General features: G+C 37.1%; 1 protein-coding gene across 1 annotated transcript in view; it reads right to left on the bottom strand.

Moving 5' to 3' along the window:
* Positions 1 to 21368, bottom strand: part of ND-B14.5B (NADH dehydrogenase (ubiquinone) B14.5 B subunit) — a 99744-nt gene that overhangs the window by 77877 nt on the left and 499 nt on the right. The window lies entirely within an intron of this gene.

Below are 21368 nucleotides of genomic sequence, written 5' to 3'. Positions count from 1 at the left end.
GATCCGACAGATGACGTATCCCAGCGTGTCTGCCATAGATTTATCATTTCATTCCACAAACGATTACGTTCTTGCTTAATATCTGAATTAATGTTCAGAACCAAACCCATAAATTCAGTTGATAGTTGGTTTTTTAACCTATAACAAAGACCTCTGTAAGCAACGTGAAGGTCCAATGGCAATACACCTGCAAGAACCTGCAGTGCAGAAGTTGAAACAGTACGACAAGCTCTTAACATACATAATAATATTGTGCGTTGCATAGTAGCCAACTTCAATCGAAATTTAACAGTTCTAAGCCTGTGAAACCATACACCTGCCGCATAAGTAGCCATAGGAAGGAATACGGCATTATAATAAATTCTCATGGTACGTCTAGAAAGTCCCCAGTCTGAACGAGAAATTTTTACAATAGCACCAGTGAATCTTCTGATCTTTGTTGTTACATTATTTAAATGAGAGACAAAATTAAGCTTTGAGTCGATTGTAATCCCAAGTAATTTAGTTTCAGAGACAAGTGGAATCCTGTTATTATTAATCTTCACTAAAGGGGGTCGTTGAGGGTTTAAATGTGATCCAAAGATCATCATTTTAGTCTTAGACAAACTTATTGTCAATTTATTATCCACTGTCCATTGAAATAAATTTTGTAAGACATCATTGGCATTACTTTCGATAGCAGATCTAGATGAACCATGAATTAAGATAGTGAGATCGTCGGCATAAGCGATGATTTTAGTGCTACTGAAACAACGGGAAATCCAATCCTGTAATACCATATTCCATATAAGAGGCCCTAAGATAGATCCCCTGGGGACATCCTCGTGAGACTTCTCTAAACACCTCCTGAAATTTAGATTTCACTAAAATGTGACGATTACTGAAATAGCTTGCGAACAGATGGTACAGTTGCTGAGAGCATCCAGCTGATCGTAACCGTTCGAGAGCACTCTGCCACCATAGAGAATCAAATGCGCCCTCGAAATCAACAAAGGTAGCTAACGTGTACTTTGATGTTGAATTCTCAATGCTGCGAGCAAATTCAACAAGTGCATCTTCACAAGACTTCCCTACACAGAACCCGTATTGATTAGAGGACACCATATTTTTCGACTGAAGAAGATCAGTAACACGCAGAGTCATTAGGCGCTCTAGCAACTTCCCAAGATTTGGCAAAAGTGCAATAGGCCTATAAGATCTAGGATTTAATGCTGGTTTATCTGGTTTTTTAATCAGTTTTAAAAGCGCAATTTTCCACATATCAGGAAAGAGACCTTCTTGAAGACATTTATTAAAAAGTAAAAGCAGTACTTGTGGACGCAATTTGAAAAATCGCAAAATAAATGTATTTTCAACCAGATCTATCCCTGGACATTTCTTAATATTAATCTTTTTAGCAACAGAGGTTAACTCATCAATGGTAAATTCTTCTGTCTGAATATTGGTGGTATAAAGCGAATTTGCAACTCGAATATTTGAATGTACAACAGAATCAGTAGTTAGATCATCCACCGGGAATAGTCTGTCAAGAATAACATTAACATAACATGGCCTCGTTATGTTAATAACGAGGCCATGTTATGTTAATGGCCTTTAAGTTAATGGCCTTTAAGAAATGGCCTTTAAGTAAGATAAACTTACTCTATTAGTTTGACAATTCATGGTGTATTAAATAGTAAGAAAAAGTGGGGGGAACATGCTGTATGAAGTAATGAAGTTTTTGGATATGGCGTACACATGGTAAGAATATACTTAGATCCTTGACATAACATGGCCTCGACAATGCTCCCCACAAACACACTACTCGGACTCCCTCCAGTCACTATCTGGCAGAGTAGAGGTAGCAAGATTATACACTAGCTGATCAGGAAGCCTCCTAAAGAGTTACCATCAGGTTCAGTCCAATGTACTAACTAGCAGCCAGCCTGCGAACACCGTTTTAGATGTTGTTATTTGGTTTTTAGGAGCATTAGCAACTAAGGCCATATTGCTCCAGGAATATGCGGTGGTCATTCCCTTGACCTTTCCGCATCCTCCGTATTTGGTGGTGACGGGCTCGAACCCCGGTCTAATCAAGAAGCGTGTGCTACGCACTGCTGCTCCTTCCCACCTGGCTAGGGAGGCGCCGTTTTACCGTTTTAGAGCTGTACCCTCGAAATGTAAGGAAGATTGGATCTTGCCATGATGTTCATCATAACCTCAAAAGTCATCAGTCATACTTCATGATGGAAGAGATGGGGAGGGGTTGACCAGTATTTAGCTCTGGAGACTAAACATGGGTTCCACCACTTCAAGCCTCCAATAAGCAAAGTGGTGGTATTGCACCGGTTAGAGAAAGGAGAAACTGTTTGTACAGGGCAAGGTTTGAGAAACCTTGCCCTGTAGAAACAGTTTCATCAGCAAAATATGGATTGGATTTCCAGTCAATGGAAGGTTAATAATATAGAAGAGGAAAAGAGTGGGAGAAAGAATTGAACCTTGGGTAACACCAGCATTAGTGGAGAAATGCAGGTGTTCACAAAGGAGGATCAAAGGGCGACACAAGTAATTATAGACCTGTTAGTTTAACTTCTGTTCCCGGAAAATTAATGGAAGCACTGGTTAAAGAAGCACTGCAGGATCATCTAGACAAGACTTCAGTTATAGCTCAGACACAGCATGGTTTTGTTAAGGGGAAGTCTTGCCTGACCAATTTGATTGGATACTATGATGCAGTCACAAAAGAACTGGATGCAGGGAATAACTTTGATATTATATACTTGGATCTTAGAAAGGCTTTTGATACTGTTGCACATGGAAGACTGCTGCACAAATTGGAGCAGTGTGGCATTGGAGGCAAATTGCTGCTATGGATAAAGGGGTGGTTGAGGGGGAGAAGACAGAGAGTGGTAATCAATGGACACTGCTCATCGTGGACTAATGTTATTAGTGGAGTCCCTCAGGGTTCAGTATTGGGTCCATTATTGTTTTCTGTATTTATAAATGATATTGATGATGGTATATCAAGCTTAATGTCCAAGTTTGCAGACGATATGAAGGTTGGCAGGGTTGTCAAGGACACTACTGACACTATGCTACTGCAACAGGATCTGGAAAGGTTGAGCAGATGGGCTGAGAGGTGGCAAATGAAGTTTAACATTGACAAATGTAAAGTACTACATATGGGAAACAGCAACCCCAGAGCAATGTATCAACTCTGTGGTACTACGCTAACAGTGGTAGAGAATGAAAGGAACCTGGGGGTGGTTGTGCAGGCAGATATGAAGTTTTCTGAGCAGTGCAGATGGGCTGCAAGAGTAGCTCATGGTGTATTGTCGATGATATATAGGAATTTTTCTAGCAGGGATAAGGAGGTGATTATTCCCTTGTATAAGGCAATGGTCAGGCCACACCTAGAGTACTGTATACAGGTCTGGAGGCCTCATTTCAAGAAGGATGTAGAGATGCTGGAACGAGAAGGGCAACAAGATTGGTGAATGGAACAAAGGGGGGGGGCTCTTACGAAGAAAGGTTTAAGTTTTGCAAATTACAGTGTCTGGAGACTAGGCACCAGCGAGGTGATCTGATAGAGGTGTATAAAGCCTTGAATGGTTTGAGCATGCTCAATGCTGATGGGATTCTTCCTCTTGCTCAGAATAATCACCTGAGAGGGCATAAATTCAAATTGAGGAAAGACAGATGTAGGATAGATGTGAGGAAATTTGCCTTTAGCCAGCGGGTGGTTGGTTGGTCGAACAGACTTCCATCCCTTGTCATGGAGGTTGATAGCCTGAATAGGTTTAAGGCTCAGTTGGACAGGTATTTCGAACGAACAGAGGGGTGAAGTGGAAGTGGTTATTTTTTATTTATTTATTTTTATTTTTTTTGGCTGATGCTGCATAAGCTTGCTTTCTTGAATCAAATGCCAATGCTAATGCTAAATTAGAAAACCAAGTCACTACCATCACCTGCAATGAATGGTCAATGAGAAAACTGGACACCCTATTATGAAAAATTGGCAGTCCATAAGATGGAAGCTTATTTAGAAAGCTTTATGCCAAACGCAATTAAAAGCCTTTGAAAGGTCAAGAGCAACTGCTTGTTTCCTGTGTCAACTTTTCCATTCAGTTTTTCCATAAATGGGTAACATAACACATTTCCTGTTTCAACTTTTCCATTCAGTTTTTCCATAAATGGGTAACATAAGACAGTATATCACCAGTGGACAGACAGTGATGAAATCAATATTGGTAATCATTAATCAGATAGAAGGTTTTGAGATATTTTAGGAGTTAGCAGTAAATGGATTTCTCTGTTACTTTGAAAAGAGAATGGGAAAGTACTTAGCATTAGCATAGGTATATGATGCAAGAAAGCAAGCTTATACAGCATCAGCAAAAAAAAAAAAACTCCCCATTTCACTCATCCATTCGCTCCAAAAGTTTGTGCAGTTCTTCCTTGAATTTATTAAATCTACAAACTTCCACAATGACTGATCAAAGTTTGCATATGCAATTCAGAACTTAAGCCTTTCTTGTAAAGAGCAACCCTTTGTTTCCCTACCAAATCTTATTGCCTTTCTCTGTACTCGTTCCAGCAGCTCTACATCCTTCCTAAAATGAGGCCTGCAGACCAGTATGCAATACTCAAGGTGTAGCCTAGGGCTTGCAAACCGGTTTTATAAAACCGGTTAAATCGGTTTTCATATTGAGTTGTTAAAACCGAAACCGAGCTTCTAAAACCGGATTTGAATATTTCCTTAATTAGCCCTCAAATATAGTTTTTTGTTACGCACATTTTCTTTTGTTTGCTCGTTTGTCTGGATCGTTCAACTGCTTTATGTTTTAAACATGTTTTTTTATTTTATTTTATTTTATGTTTAGGTACGAATCTCATGGGCAAGTGGCCCAAATCTAGGATGGAATACCTTTTATCTTCCCACCAGTATCATGGCATGATGCAGGTGTACTCATTTACTGACTGAGTGAGTCGGAGCGATAGCGTAAAAGAAAATGGTCAACATTTCTCCATTCCATCTATCTTGTTCTCCAGGCAAGTTATGGAACTCGCCTTATTGATGGTTACCCACTAGAAACAGATTCGCTGAATATTGCATCAAATTTCAATCGTAGAAAGTTTTTTGCTTCTTTATTCCTATTAAATTTGCGATCAAATGTTCTCCAAAAAGCAGCTTCACCAAATTTAGCTTTTATGTAATTTTGAAAATACAATAGATTTAATTGGGGAAAAAAAAATTGCGAGTAAATAAATAAAAAATTTCTTTCGTGAAAATTTTGAAACTTGCCTCCTTTAGACTCTTCATTCAGTGCTTGCGGAAGTGATGCATAGTATTGTGCCTTTGTTATCTTCAATATTTTTATTTAAAATTGTCGGTGATATAAATTCCTACTAATTAATATTTATTACTCTTAATATGTCTAGGATGAAATCAATTGTATGGAATTATTTTGCTCGAAAAAGCAAAGATGAAGCACAATGTTCGAAATGTCAGAAGATAATGAAGTCGTCTGGAGGATCTACATCATCTTTGATGTTGCATTTAAAGAAAATGCATCAGATTGACGTTAAACAAGATAATAGTGAACCTCCCGTAAAAATGGTAAGAACATTAGCAAACTTTATCGTTAAAAAATCTATGGAAGAAGAGATTTCAAAATTAGCTGCTTTAGATGGATTTTCTTTTAATTCAATTGCCAAGAGTGAGTTTATACAATCAAGCCTTCACCTTCAGAGAAATAAATATGATAAATTACCACCAGCCTCAGTGAATGGAATTAAAAATATGGTTCTGAATTATTATAAAACTAAGAAAGAACTCATTCAGCATTTCAAAAATTCATTGGTTTTGGGTGCACGGTATTCATTGACTCTAGACGAATATACGTCTATACAAAATAAAAGGTATATGAATATAAATGTGCATTCAAAAGACAATCATTGGTCTTTAGGTCTTATTGAGATTAATGGTTCACTTGATAGCAGAAGAACTAAGCAAATTGTGAATGGACACTTGAAGGAATTTGGTTTGAACTTGGATGAGGATATTGTTGCCTGCACCACCGATGGAGCAGCAATGATGAATAAGTTTGGCAAGCAAATTACGCCGAATCATCAACAATGTATAGCCCATTGTATACATCTGTCAGTTACAGATGTACTTTATGAAAAAGCAATCAATTATGGTGCCACAGTCTCTGAGTCTCCCAAAGACAATGAAGAAAATGAAAATAATGAAGAAAGTAGTGATGATGAAGAAGTTGAAGAAAGACAGCAAGGCATGCTTTATCAAACCGACTTTACCAATGAGCTCATTTATTTCTTCAATACAATGGCAAATATTGCACAGACTATTAACAAAGTCAGAAAAATTTGCAAGCTTTTTCGAAAATCGCCTATCAAAAATAACATATTACAAAATTTTATTAAAGCAAAATTTAATGGAAAGAATATAAACTTATATTAGATTGCAAGACTAGATGGGATAGCACATTCTATATGATTGAGAGATTTTTGAAATTGAAAAATTGCATTCCAAATGCTCTATGTGCAGTACTGTCAACTGAAGCTGTGTCTGACGATGACTGGAAAACCTTGAATTGCTATGTGAAACTTTGCGACCAGTTGAAATGATTCTGAAGGCTATAACCTCAGAAGATACAGACTTACTTAAAGCAGAGTCTTCAATAGAATTTCTGGTTGCTAAGCTTGATACAGCAGAAAACCCATTTGCTTTAAAGTTTCACCAAAGCCTTTTGCAGCGTTACAATGCAAGACGAAATTGCCAAACTGTGGCTTTGCTGAGCTATCTACACAACCCCAAAAAATTTAAGAAAGAAGATTCAGGTTCAAGAACTTTTGATTTTCCAAGTAAGCAAGTTTTGAAAAAGCATGCTGAAGAGATTTATCAGAGATTATTTGCAAAACATTCCGAAGGAGTCTTAGCGTTGAATGAAGAAACTGAAAATAAACGAACAGTTCTTTTAGAAGAAAACAAAGACTCGTCTAGTTCCAATGGTGGAGATACACTCATGCGAGAGTATGATAGTGTAATAAAGAGATTAACTGAAGAGCCTTCAAAATATCCGAGTGAATTGGAAATCAGCAAAGAATTTAAAATTTTGGAAGCAACTAGCAGTAGAAGTGAAAAGCTGGAGAAAGTTTATAGAGCACTGCTGACCATTAAACCAACAAGTGTCCAATCTGAGAGAGTGTTTTCGATCACTGGTCTCTTTAACACAAAAATAAGGTCAAGTCTATCAGGAAAAATGCTTAATATACTGTGTTTTTTAAAGGATCATTTTCAGAAAAAAGCTGAGCAATAAATAGTAAAATAATTTCCCCTAGCTGTTTTTTTTTTCACATTATTTTTATTTATTTATTATTATTATTATAGGGCTTATTATTTTTTTGTTTACTATACGAGAAGATAGTTTTTATTCAAAGGATTTGAATATAATTTGTAATTTTGTATAATCTCAAGCTGTTTACTTTTTTGGAGAATTTTAATTTTTTTTACTATAAGAGGTGATAGATTTTGTTTAAAAGATTTGATTACGATTTGTACAATCTACCCAAGATAAAATAAATACCTGTGTTATAAGCTTTTAATTATTTTCCCTAAGTCTGAGAAAATCGGTTTTAAAACCGGTTTTAAGAGTAAACTTCGGTTAAACTCGGGTTTGAAATTTCTCGGTTTTATGCAAGCCCTAGTGTGGCCTGACTATTGCCTTATAAAAAGGGATAATCATCTCCTTATCCCTGCTAGAAAAATTCCTCTATATCATTAACTATTTGGATGGGAAGGATCTGTCACCCTTTTTAGAAAATGGCTGGATGTGAGCAAATTTCCAAACTGAAGGGAAAAACATCAGTGAAGTAAGGATGTGCAAAAGGAGTAAGCTCAGGAGTACACGTTTTGAGAACAAGCAGAAAAGTACATTAGGATCTGGAGTTTTCTTTGCATTAGGACTGTTCATAATTTTGATATCCTTTTGATGGAAGACCACAGGAGGTATTGAGTGGAGCGGTGTGGGAATGGTAGGAGGTGGTGTACTAAGATTGTCAATACAAGAGTTAGAAGAAAAGTAGGATGCTAGTAAGTTGGTTTTATCTTCCACTGAGGTGGCAATAGAACCATTGAGTTTTGAGAGATGGTGGGGATACATATGGGCAAAAGTTGTGGCCAGAATGACCAGAATGCTCAACTACCGTTTGGACAAGAAGCAAGTTTTCTACTCATATAGCCTGTTCAAAATTCAAAATGTAGTTTGGACTGATTAATAACTACTTTACATTGTTTGTGAGCTTTGGTGTAGGCAGAAAATTATTGTGGAGATTTGCAATGCAAGCCAATTATGATATGCAACATTCTCATATTGAACAGCTTTAGCACATTTAATGGCAAGCAAAGGCTTAGATAAGGCTAGATTTTAAGGTGGAGTGAGAATAAAGGATTTCATCCCTACATGAATAATTTCACTGGCATGATCTGAGCAAACATTTACAACAAAAGATTTAAAACAGTAATCCAACCAAGGAAAAGAAGAAAAAGAAGAACAGAAATCACAATCATCCCATTTTGCATTCTTGTGATGCCAAACAACACAAGATTTAGAATAAGCATGAGAGAGAAAGGCCCTGCTGGAGAAGACACCACCACCAAGTTGTGAATTGAGATGTCTATAGAACATCCTTTGACTATGTACTTGGAATGATTGTTTGTGAGAAAAAGATCAAGTGCACTAGGTGTGTATTTAGGATTGTCTGCAATTCTGGTAGGTATACGAACAATCTGTGTAAGGTCATTAGTAATTGTTAAAGTCTTGGCATCTCACCCAGCTGGGTCCCTGTGACTATAAAATGGGAGCCAGCTGGAGTTGAGAACATAATTGCAACGAAAAGTATCTCACTGTTAGGAAATCTGAACTGGAGAGAATCGAGTTTCAAAGAAAGTGGGTCAGAAAGTTCCAAGTGATTAGTTGACTTAGGAAAATAATGGCTACAGATGAATTTGACAGAATGGAGGATAGATAGATTTTAAGCAAGAGAATATCGAAAAGAGGAGATTCCAAATTACCTTTTAAGCAAGAGAAGATCAAAAAGAGGGAATTCCAAATTATTAAGTATCTACCAGAGTACGTCAGAGTGGACATATGTTAAAAGGTGATCTTGTCTGACCAATCTGATTGGGTACTGTGACACGGGAACAAAAGAACTAGTGTAAAAAATTAATGTAAAAAATTAATTTTATCATCGTATACTTGGATTTCAGGAAAGCTTCTGATATTTCACATAAGACTTCTATAAAAATTGGAGCAATGTGGCATTAAGGGCAAGTTTCTGCTATGGATAAACGGGTGGTTGAGTGGGAGAAGACAGAGTGGCTTCCAGTGGGCACTGCTCTTCTTGGTCCGATGTTATTAACAGAGTCTCCCCCCCCCAAGTTCAGTGCTGGGCCCATTGTTGTTTTCTATATTTATTAATGATATTGATGAAGGCATATCATGGTATACTACTACAACAAGGTCTAGACAAATTTAGGTAAATGGGCTGAGAAATTGACAAATGTAAGTTACTTCATATCGGGAGCAATAATCCCAGATACCAACTGTGTGAGACTACACTCAGGGAAGTGGAGAATGAAAAATACCTGGAGATAATTGTGCTGTCAGATATGAAGTTCTTGGAAGAGTGCAGACAGGTTGCCAGGACAGGTCATGGTTCAATGATATACACAATTTTGCCAGCAGGGATAAGGAGGTCATTATCCCATTGTATAAGACAGGGCTGTCCAACATTAGGCAATCTGGGGGCCACATTAAAAAAAAAAAAAAATCAACCCAAGGGCCGAATCCAGAATAATAAATACAGTACAGATATTAAAATATTTGGAGAGTCCTACCGTTAGGTTTAGCAAGAACTTCTAAAATTTTGTAATAAAGGAAAGTCATGTTGCTTATAAAAGTTTTTATTGAAACAGTATACAAGATACAATTGTTTATAATTATTATTTCATTTTAATGAGAGCTTTGTGGTTGTTGTTCGTTTTCATTGACTAATGTAGCTATATCAATATCGATGCTTATAGTTGCCAATCGCAGTAAATGTGAAAGTGATTTATCAGTCAATGAACATCTGTATTTGGATTTTATGAATTTCATCGTTGAAAAAGTGCTTTTGCAAAGATATGTCATCCCAAGCATTGAGCACATCATTTTGAGTCCAAAGTTCCTCAATTTCGGATAGCGCTCTCTTGGTAATAATTTAAAAAATATATATTCTCCTTTTCGATTCTGCCAGTATAAAAAGGGTCGGATTGCAAATCGCACAATTTCAGTTGGAGGTCCAATCTTACGTTTTCAATGCTGACAGTCAATGGTTGAATGAAAACTGAAATATCTTCTTCAATTTCCCTAATGTTGCCAAATCGATGTCCTCCATGATTGTTTCAATGCACTTTATATGAGCTGAAAATGATGTTCTCATAAAATTCTTCATTTCTTCAAATTGTTTTTTGCAATTAGGAAAAAAAAGTAAAAATATTATTGGCCAATGTTGTTTTCAAAAGCTTCAATTTACTTTTAAAACCATTCAAATGACCATATAAGTTGGCAATATTCTGTTGTTTGCCCTACAGCTTTAAGTTCAACTCATTCAAATCGTTGGTCATATCTGTGTTTTTGGCTACAATGGATTGGACACACCATGAGGTATAGAGTGATGTTACTGGATGTGCTGGAAGGCAAAATACCAGGAAAAAACAAGGAAGATCAAGAAACACCATCATAAATACAATTCTGAAGGAAACTGGGCTTCGAAGCTATGCAGAAGTGAAACACCTAGCACAAGAATGGGAGAAATGGAAACAGCTCATCAAAGGGGCAAACCAGTCAACAGACTGATACACTGAAGGGAGAAGATACTTGGATTTCAGGAAGGCATTTGATACTGTTGCACATAAAAGACTGCTGTACAAACTGGAGAAATGTGGCATTAAGACCAAGTTACTGTTATGGATAAAGGAATTTTTAAGTGGAAGAAGACAGAGTGGTTATCAATGGGCAGTGCTCTTGGTGGAGTTCCCCAGGGTTCAGTGCTAGGCTCGTTGTTTTCAATATTTATCAATGGTATTGATGAAGGTATATCAGGCTTAATGTCTAAGTTTGCAGATGATACAAAGGTTGGCAAGGTGGTTAACAACAGTCATCGGGGTGAGCTACTGCATGTTTAACACTGACAAATGTAAAGTACTACATATGGGAAGCAGTAACCCCAGAGTAACGTATCAACTCTGTGGTACTACACTGGCAGATATGAAGTTTTCTGAGCAGTGCAGACGGTCTGCAAGAGTACTTCATAGTGTCTTGTCAATGATATACAGGAATTTTTTCTAGCAGGAATAAGCAGGTGATTATCCCCTTGTATACGGCAATGGTCAGGCCACACCTTGAGTACTATACACAGGTCTGGAGGCCTCATTTTAAGAAGGATGTAGAGTTGTTGGAACGAGTACAGAGAAGGGCAACAAGATTAGTGAATGGAACAAAGGGTTGCTCTTACGAAGAAAGGTTCAAGTTTTGCAAATTACAGTGTCTGGAGACTAGGCACCTGCAAGGTGATCTGATTGAGGTGTATAAAGCCTTGAATGGTTTGAGCATGCTCAATTCTGATGGGATTCTTCCTCTTGCTCAGAATAATCACCTGAGAGGGCATAAATTCAAATTGAGGAAAGATAGTTGTAGGATAGATGTGTGGAAGTTTGCCTTTAGCCAGCAGGTAGTTGGTTGGTGGAACAGACTTCCATCCTTTGTTGTGGAAGTTAGCCTAAATAAATTTAAGGCTGAGCTGGACAGGTATTTGGAATGAACGGAGGGGTGAAATGGGAGTGTTTGTTTTTTTTTTGGCTGATGCTGTATAAGCTTGCTTTCTTGCATCATATGCCTCTACTAATGTAATTCCTAAAATGGAAGTTGAAGTTTAATATTGACAAATGAAAGGTACTGCATATGGGTAGTAGTAACCCCAGAGTAACTTATTAACTGTGTGGTACTACAGTCAAGGTAGGGGAGAATGAAAAAGACCTCGGAAATTGTGCAGTCAGACTTGAAATTCTCTGAACAGTGCAGACATGCTGCCAGGACAGCTCATGGGGTTTTGTCAATGGTATATAGAAACACTGCTAGCAGGGATAAGGAGGTGTTATCCCTTTGTACAAGGCTGTGGTTAGGCTGCATCTTGAGTACTTTATAGAGGTCTGGTGACCTTACTTTAGGAAGGATGTATATCTTCTGGAACGGTGCAGAGAAGGGTAATCAGACTGGTAAAGGGAACAAAAGGGTGCTCTTATCTAAAAAGGTTTCAGTTCTGCAAATTGCAGCGATTCGAAACTAGGCACCTGTTGGGAGATCAGAATGAGGTTTTTAAAGCCTTGAATGGATTGAATAAGGTGAATGCTAATGGCATTCTTTCGCTTGCTGAGACCACACACAAGAGAGGGCATAAATTCATGTTGAGGAAGGATGGTTGCAGTATAGATGTGTGGACATTTGCCTTTAGCCAGTGTACCAGTGGGTGGTTCATTGTTAAAACAGGCTTCCATTTGTTGTTGTAAAAGTGGATGGGTGATATAAATTCAAGAAAGAACTAGACAAATTCTTGGATGGTGCAGGTGGGTGAACTGTGTAAGTTTTTTTTTTTTTTTTTTTTTGGCTGATGCTATATAAGCTTGCTTTCTTGCATCATTTGCCGTTACTACTACTATGCACAAGTACCATCTTTGAAGAGAAAGGCATCATACAGGGAATAATTCAGACAGCTGAGATGAGCAGTGGTTAAATTAACTGATAATTGTGATTCTGTCAGAAAAAGTACATGGGGTTTGGCAGACTGTAAGTGGAAATGACATGACTGAGATTGGAACTGAGACCATGTAAATTTGTCAAATGAACAAGGAAATGTTTGGGAGGTTAGATCTTTTTGCAATAAGTTTGTTCTATTAGTTTGACTATTTATGATGTAATCAGCAGTAAAAAAAAAAAGGTGAGCGGAGGACGCTGGGCATTGTATGAAGTAATAAAATTTTTGATTATGGCATATGTGCAACAGGAATATACCCAGCTCCTTAATATAATGTGGCTTCAACAATGTCTTCTGCCCCTGCACACAAACTACTTGGACTGCCTCCAATCAATATCTGGCAGAGTAGGGACAGTGATATTATATACCAACTCAGCGGTTCTCTCACTTTTTTGAGCCAACACCTCCCTTGATCTGTAAAATTTTCCTGCAGTCTCTCTTGAAGTAAAACATCTATAATTGAGCAATTTCTTAATTTTAATATGTTAATACAATAATTATTAATACATGAAATAATAATCGGGATATTATTTTATTCTTAAAAACATTAATGTGATGTTTGTGCTTGCTTTTTATTGCATAAATCATCAAACCTATGCATCGTTTTCAAAATGGCAACGCTTATTTCAACATTTAATTTTGATCTGTACTTAGATTTAATGACTGCCAATGCCAAAAATCCAACTTCATAATACAGATCAAATAGTAGTAGATATCTAATAGTAAAAAAAAAAAAAAAAAACTTCTTAATACATTTTTAATATTTGCCATGGAAATCTTACAAACTATTACATTGTCCGCAACGCCCCTTTACATCACGACACAGTTTGAGAACCGCTGCACTAGCCGATCCATATGCCTCCTAGAGAATTACCAATAGGTTCAGTTCAGTAGATTATCTAGCAGCCAGCCTGAGAACATTTTTAGAGATAGACCATCTGTATCCTCAAATTGTAAGGAAGACTGTTTGCTCTGGCAACCTTATCTCTTCTATCTCGTCAACTGATGTAAATGATGATATCGCAATGGTTTATGAGATTCATTTACCACTTAGTATTGCCTGGTTACACAGAGGGATGACATTCTTCTATGTGGTGTGGATGATACGCCTTGACTCCTGCTTATGGTGTTTCACACTTGGGTAGTCAAAGGGCCGGTTCTGGTAGGTGTGCAGTGCGTGCGTGCATGCATGCACGCAGGCGGCCGTAGTGCACTTTAAAGAATAAAATTAAAATGTAAATTAATATTAATTTAATATAGTGGTCGGCGATGAAATAGCGAACGTGGCATTGTTAATAAATAATATTGTATTCTTTAATGGCCCATTCACAATTAAAATTAAATATAAAAATAACGTAACAAACGTTAATGTAAAATTAAGAAGTCATACCAACATTCACAATGGGAACATAAACATGACCATAAACATATTTGATACAGCCTTAAATTCTATTCAGGAAAGGTGTGAAAATCTAAATGAATGTAATAATGTATTTAAATTTCTTTGTGAATTTGAAGAAATCACTGAAGAGGAAATTAAAAAATCTTGTTTTGAGTATTAAGTATTAAGGATATTGATGGTCTTATTAAGTATTAAGGATATTGATGGTCTTATTAAGTATTAAGGATATTGATGGTCGTATACTAAACTTATTTTTCGTCTTGCATCAACTTTCTTAAAGCACTATCTCTCCAAAAGATGTGGCTTTTGAGGTGACAGCTCTTTCATATCTCCAACCTTGAAAAATCTATCTTCGTTCTTTCTTCTATCTTATATGATGTGAAATCTGATTGGCTGCTGCACATTAAGCCTCTTCTCGGCAGAATATGAGTAACTAACATGGCTAACCTAAAAACTGGTCATGAACACACCATCTCCTGCATTATAATGATAGAAAACTTAAATTGGGTTCCACTGAAGAAATTTCTTCACATTAAATCTTTAGAGGCAGTTTCCAAACTCTTCTCAAATACTTGGCAGGCTCATCCTATTTGGGATAAGGTTGGTTGGTACATTTCCCCAAAGAGTATTAGATAAAAGCTATCATTAATTCCTCTCTCTAATTGAATCTTTTCCATTGATATGTTCTTTCTGTATCCATTGTTCAAACTTATTGGGCAGTTCAATGTTGATATATTCTTATTCTCTGTAGATCACCATTACTACAAGGAAACTGTTGATGTCATTTTATCTTTTAACCTGTAGGGCTATGTGTGTTATTATTATAAAACGTTTTCTCCTTTATGGGATATTTTCTGCCTAATGACAGATCCTGGTATACCAAGTACATGGGGTGGTTGGTTATGTGCCCGGTTACTATTATTATTGCTATTATTACTGTTGGTCAAGAAACTCTCTTTCTATCCTACAGGTGTTCAGGATCATGGCTTTCTGGAGTTCCATGTAAGTGTTCTCTGGTAGACCTTGCTGCTAGGTTACGGAGGCTCTTTGACAGCAGACTGGTAGTTGACATGGTGATTAGGATGGTCATTACATGTTCCATATGCCACATATCTTTGACTTTCTGTCTTAGGTCTGAGTACTTCCTGATCTTTTCCTATGTTTGCTACAGGTTGCTAGTGTTGAGCACCACTATGTCGTTCAGATAGGTAGCCTTATCCTCCTTGTCGATGACGGTCATTTCAACCTTGATGGTGGTCCATGATTTTGCCATGGTTGCTTCTGGGAAGTGCGTCAGTGTTGGGCTGACTTTGTAGACCTTCAGTGACCAAAGTTTCCATAGCTGGCTGATACATGTTGACTGTGTACACATTGTGGTGCCATATTGAAAAAGATTATGATCATATGTTTGCCTACAGGCTTCATATATTATGCTTTCTTTAGAAATGGATTAAGTTTCCAATGTGAATTTTATTGTTCTGATTCATAATTCTACTGGCAGATTCAGGAGTTATCTCCAGTGATGATTCTGTTTGAAAGAGCATTTTTCTGATAGTGGTAGTTATTTTTGTGGTGAACATGTCAATTTCAACTTGCCTCTGTTTAGGAGAAAGGAGGAAAGACCCAATGTGAGTCGGCATGTAGCGTTCCTAAATGTTCTTTTAAAATGCTCCTTTGTGCACTCTCATAACCAATACCCAAGGCCTTTGCAAGTTTTCTGACTGCAATTAATCTGTCTTCAGGGATGACAGCAGATGCTGTACCAATAGTTTCACTAGTTAATGATACTGACAAATAACCTGAATTGAGGTTATATAATGTACTGCTTATGCCATCTAAATACAGTGAATCTGGGTATAACAAATTCCTTACACAGTTTTTTGTAAAGGTTTACATGTTTTTATATGTTTCTGTTGAAGTTTTGGTTAGTAGGACAAGAATTCTATACTGGGTTGCTGTTCAGTCATTATTTTCCTATTAAGTATGTTATCCTTTTTCAAACTTGAAGCTAATTTTTAGGAATTAGTATTAGCAATGGCCACATAATGCAAGGAAGCCTATGACTTATGCAGCACCAGCCAAAATAAAATAAAATAAAAAATAAAATAAAATAAATAAAAAATAAAATAAATAAAAAATAAAATAAAATAAAATAAATGAGAATAAGAATAAAATAATAATAAGAAGAAATTTTTAAAAAGTTATAATTAATAAGAGAAAATAAAATAGAAAACCTATGCATTTCGCTCCTCCCGTAGGCCCAGTATCCAGTTGACCTTTGAATTTCCCCAAACTGTCAGCTTCTACCATTCATGTAGGTAATTTGTTCCATTAATTTATAACTCGCTGGCTAAAATAAAACTTCCTGCAATCCAGTCTAAACATCCCCCCCCCCCGTAACTTGAAATTGTGGCCCCTAATTCTAGAATTGATTATAACAATGAAAATTTCATCCTCATTCATTTTGCTTATGCCTCTCAGAGCCTTAAGCACCTCAATCAAGTCTCCTCTAAGGTGCCTAGTTTCCAAGCTCTGCAACCCACATATTCAAAGCCTTTCCTCATATGGATGCCCTTTTGCCGATCTCACCAGGCGAGTTACCCATCTTTAGACCCTCTCAAGAAGTACAATGTCTTTCTTTAGGTGTGGTCTCCATACTTGAACACAGTATTCCAACTGTGGTCTAACAATAGCCTTGTATAATGGGATTATGACGTCCTTATCTCTACTAGCAATTGTTCAATAAATCATCGATAGGACACCATGGGCCTTCTTTGCAACCAGTCTACAATGCTCAAAGAACTTCATGTCTGACCATATTGTAATACCAAAGTACCTTTCCTCCACTACTGGCTTTAGTTCATCTCCACCAAGTGTATAAGTTATTTTGGGGTTACTGTTCCCCAGGTGCAATACCTTACACTTTGCTGGATTAAAGCATAGCTGTAATTTTTCTGACCATCCCTGAAGTCTATCTAGGTCACTCTGAAGAAGCTCTGCTTAGTGGTGATCATTAACTACTCTACCAATCTTTACATCATCTGCAAATTTAGATATCACGCCCTCTATCCCTTCATAGATGTCATTTATGAAAATCAAAAGCAACAGTGGTCCTAATACTGATCCTTGAAGAACCCCACTTCTTACATCAATTATTGTTGTAAACATGCAGAGACAAAATGTATATATGTTAGAGTTCTGTATCTGATAGGTTTAAATGATACTTTTCATTATCATTCTACATTTTGTATAGTAATATTAGTCGCAATCTTTTTTTTTTATCACTCCCAACTTGTTCCAATTTTTGGTTTCATATATTCTTTGAACTCTTCTTTTCTCTCCCAACTTTCATTAGTTCTTATTTTTGTGTAACTAATTTTCCTATCAAATGCCCTTTAAGTTTTTTTTTTTTTTTTTTAAATATTCCTGTAGGTTTTTCAGGATACAACTGTTGTAGGCACATCAATGACTTATGGGCTGTGCCATAAGTCCCAGGACATTGTTTTCTGTCTGTTCAAGAGCTGATGATAATCTATTATTTCTTTTTGCTTGATTTTTGGTGTTTAATTTTTTGCTTGTTTCAGGTAATATGACAAATACCAGTCCATTTATAGTGGAAGAAAGGCTAATATCAGTGGTGCAATATCACGAGAGGACACGCACAAACAAGACAGTAAAAGACAGCAAAAAGACTTCATAAGAGAAATTTGGAAAGCCAGCGCTATCCAAATCGAATCTTCATCATTGGGAAAATAAGGCATTTCAGAGTGGAAGCATACTGGATGCCAAATGCAGCAGACAGCTGAAAATTCATCATCTGGAAATGCAAAATATGCAAGCACCCATTCTCAAATATCCAAGAACATCATTACAAAAATGGTCTGCAAAGTTGGATGTTTCACAAACATCATTAAATCACACAATGAACATGACCGTAAAATGAAAGCATATAAACCAACCGTACTTGTGAATTATTAGCAAATCACGAAAGGGGACTGATGGCTTATGATAGATTGCTGTGGCATTTTGATAACATTCCAAAAAGATCAAAGATCAAATTTAGTGATAAGAGTGCTGTTTACCTTAATGCATCTCCACACAATGTTTACTTTTGGTGTGCTGCCAATTCACATTATGCGGAAGATGTGCAAGACCAACCACCACATGTTATGGTTTGGATGCATCACCTGCCCACTGCCTCGCTAGTCCTTACTTTTTTGATGGGCTAGTCAACCAGCAGTCATATCTGAACATGCTGGAAAATTACTTCATACCAGAACTTGAGAGATTCTGAAATATATTTTTAACAAGATGGGGCACATGTGCATCATGTGTCTGCAGTTCAAAATTATCTCGCCCAAATTTTCCCTAACCATTCAATTGGCAAGTTTTTGCTAGCACTTCTGTGAGCAGTGTGCAGTCCCAACCTGACTACTTGAAATTATTATTATTATTATTAGCTATGTGGTGCAAGGAAGCCTGAGGCTTATGCTGCACCAGTCAAAAAAAATTCCCGAGTTACCCTGAGAGAGAGATTTGTTGTTTGTTATTTGGTTTTTAGGAGCATTAGCAACTAAGGCCATATTGCTCCGGGGATATGCGGTGGTCATTCCCTGACCTTTCCGCAACCTCCGTATTTGGTGGTCACGGGCTTGAACCCCGGTCTAATCAAGAAGCGTGTGCTACGCACTGCTGCTCCTGCCCACCTGGCTACAGAGACGCCAGAGAGACAAAAGTAGAAGGAAATCACCAAGAAAGAGAAGAATGATGATATCCAGCATAGGACCCTGGGTTTGCCAAGCTCACATCTGGTGAGTGGGACTGCACTCACCAGATGTGAGCCCCTGGAGATATAATGACCTTGTGGGGGTCAAAGCTAAGGTTGCAGAACATTGCATGGCAACTGATGATGAACTGAAACAATGAATTCAGGATGCATTTGCAATGATAACACATAAAATGTTGTGTCAGTTTTCATATTGCATGTGAAGAAGAATTATCTTGTACCAAGACAACAGCAGATGTCACACTGATGCACTTGATGTCTAAAGCACATAATACTGTTGTTCTGTTGTAATAAGTAGTGGTATTAATGATGTGAAGTAATATGCAGCAGGAGCAGGTGTATTCTGTGTGGTACACCTTCCCCCAGGGGATACAAAAGGATTTTAAAGGAAATACAGCAGAATTTTTTTTATTTTACTTTATCATAGTTTTTTTAGCTACAGAAAACAATCCAATAAAATTTAGTATGACAGGTACTAAATTATAGGAATTGCTGGTTAATTGAACCAGCCGCTTCACTGAATCAATACTTGAAAACCTGAACCCTGTGTATATTGGAGCGTGTAAAATTCTTCTCTTATTTGAATCACAGCTTCAGTTTATTGAAAAAAAAAAAAAAAAAGATAGCGCTATATAATCCATGATTTTTCAGATTTTCTTTTCTTATTCCCCCCCTTTCATCTGATTTTATTCTATGCCATCTTAAGTGATCCAGTAAATGCTTATTATCTCACTGTGTGTACGTGCACATGTGTGTGTGTATTGTTTATATGTAGTGACCCAAGCAATGTTTTACTGGACATCTGTAGAAAATAATCACTTTATAATTATGCTATTTGTTTACTGTTTATTGTCTCCCCTTTCTGCATATGAACTCTATTTGTGTTTTATGTATGAGCAGTAACTGGGTGAATTTTATAAAGTCAGACAGTAGTCTTTTCAAAAAAATACTCTGTTATTTGACTAATCCTGAATTACTCAGTAAATTTAATTTGTCATGTAAAATTTAAAAAAAAAAAGCTTCCTAAGTAACAGTTTAAACTTCATTTAAAATTTTTACATTTTAATACCAATTTCAGTACCAAAACAGTAAGTATTAAAAATGTGCTTTCTTCACTAGCTAACACTGTACCTTAATTTCAAACTGGTACAAATCCACCATATATATCTACAATGTCCTGTAAAATGTTTGTTGATTTTTATTATCACTTCCATTTTTTAATTATTATTTCTATATATAGTATACACGGATAACTTTTATTATATATTAATAAATCGGTACCATATATTGTACTGTATTTGCTGTTGTTGTTATTTGGTTTTTAGGGGCATTAGCAACTAAGGCCATATTGCTCCGGGGATATGCAGTGGTCATTCCCTGACCGTTCAGCATTCTCCGTATTTGGTGGTCACGGGCTCGAACCCTGGTCTAATCAAGAAGCTTGTGCTATGCACTGCTGCTCCTGCCCACCTGGCTACGAAGGCACCACTGTATTTGCCCTAGTCCAGATAAAATAGTATTATAACTACTCCCAAATTATCATCGCCCAAGAAGGGGTACGCCGGTAAGGCTAAACTCTCAAATGGGGTATGCAATTATTGTAGATTTGAGAAGCACCACTGTGGACCATACTACACCATATATACTTTCTGCAAATTTATAAAATTTGCCTGTTTACTGGACAAAAAAATTCAAGATTTCTGGAGGAAAAAACCATGCAATGCTTGCCTGATACCAACTAACTTGTCCCCAGGGGCTGCCATCTGGTGAGTATGCACTTGGCAAACCCAGAGTCTTGAGCTGGATATCATCATTCTTCTCTTTCTTGGTGATTCCTTTCTATTTCTCTCTCTCAGGGTAACTCAGGAATTTTATTTTTGGCTGGTGCAGCATAAGCCTCAGGCTTCCTTACACCATATGACTAATAATAATAACTCGGGCACATTCTGAAAAAGCCTACAAATTCCTCGAGTCAATGACGGGATTCGAACCCAGGCCTTTCTCACACCGTGTAGAGAGGATGCAAGAAGAATAATATCCTTAATTAACACCACAGCATGCATTCCAATAATCCACTTATTATATCTCACACACAGAACCAGATTTAAACGTGTTATGGCCCTAAGCTATAACATGTATGTGGCCGTTCACTGTGACAATATTAAAAAAGAATTTTTAAGGTGGAACGAAGCCCCTTGTAATATCAGGCCCTGAAGCTGTAGCTTGTTTAGCTTATGTGTAAATCCGGCCCTGCTCCCACACCTTTTGTCAGTAACTTACATTGTTACATGAATTAACCCTGCCTCATTCGAAGTTTGCAACCTT

Source organism: Mastigoproctus giganteus, chromosome 2 (genome assembly GCF_048544385.1).
Source record: "Mastigoproctus giganteus isolate SK-2022 chromosome 2, ASM4854438v1, whole genome shotgun sequence".
NCBI lineage: Eukaryota > Metazoa > Arthropoda > Arachnida > Uropygi > Thelyphonidae > Mastigoproctus > Mastigoproctus giganteus.
This window is presented reverse-complemented; position numbering and strand designations above follow the sequence as displayed.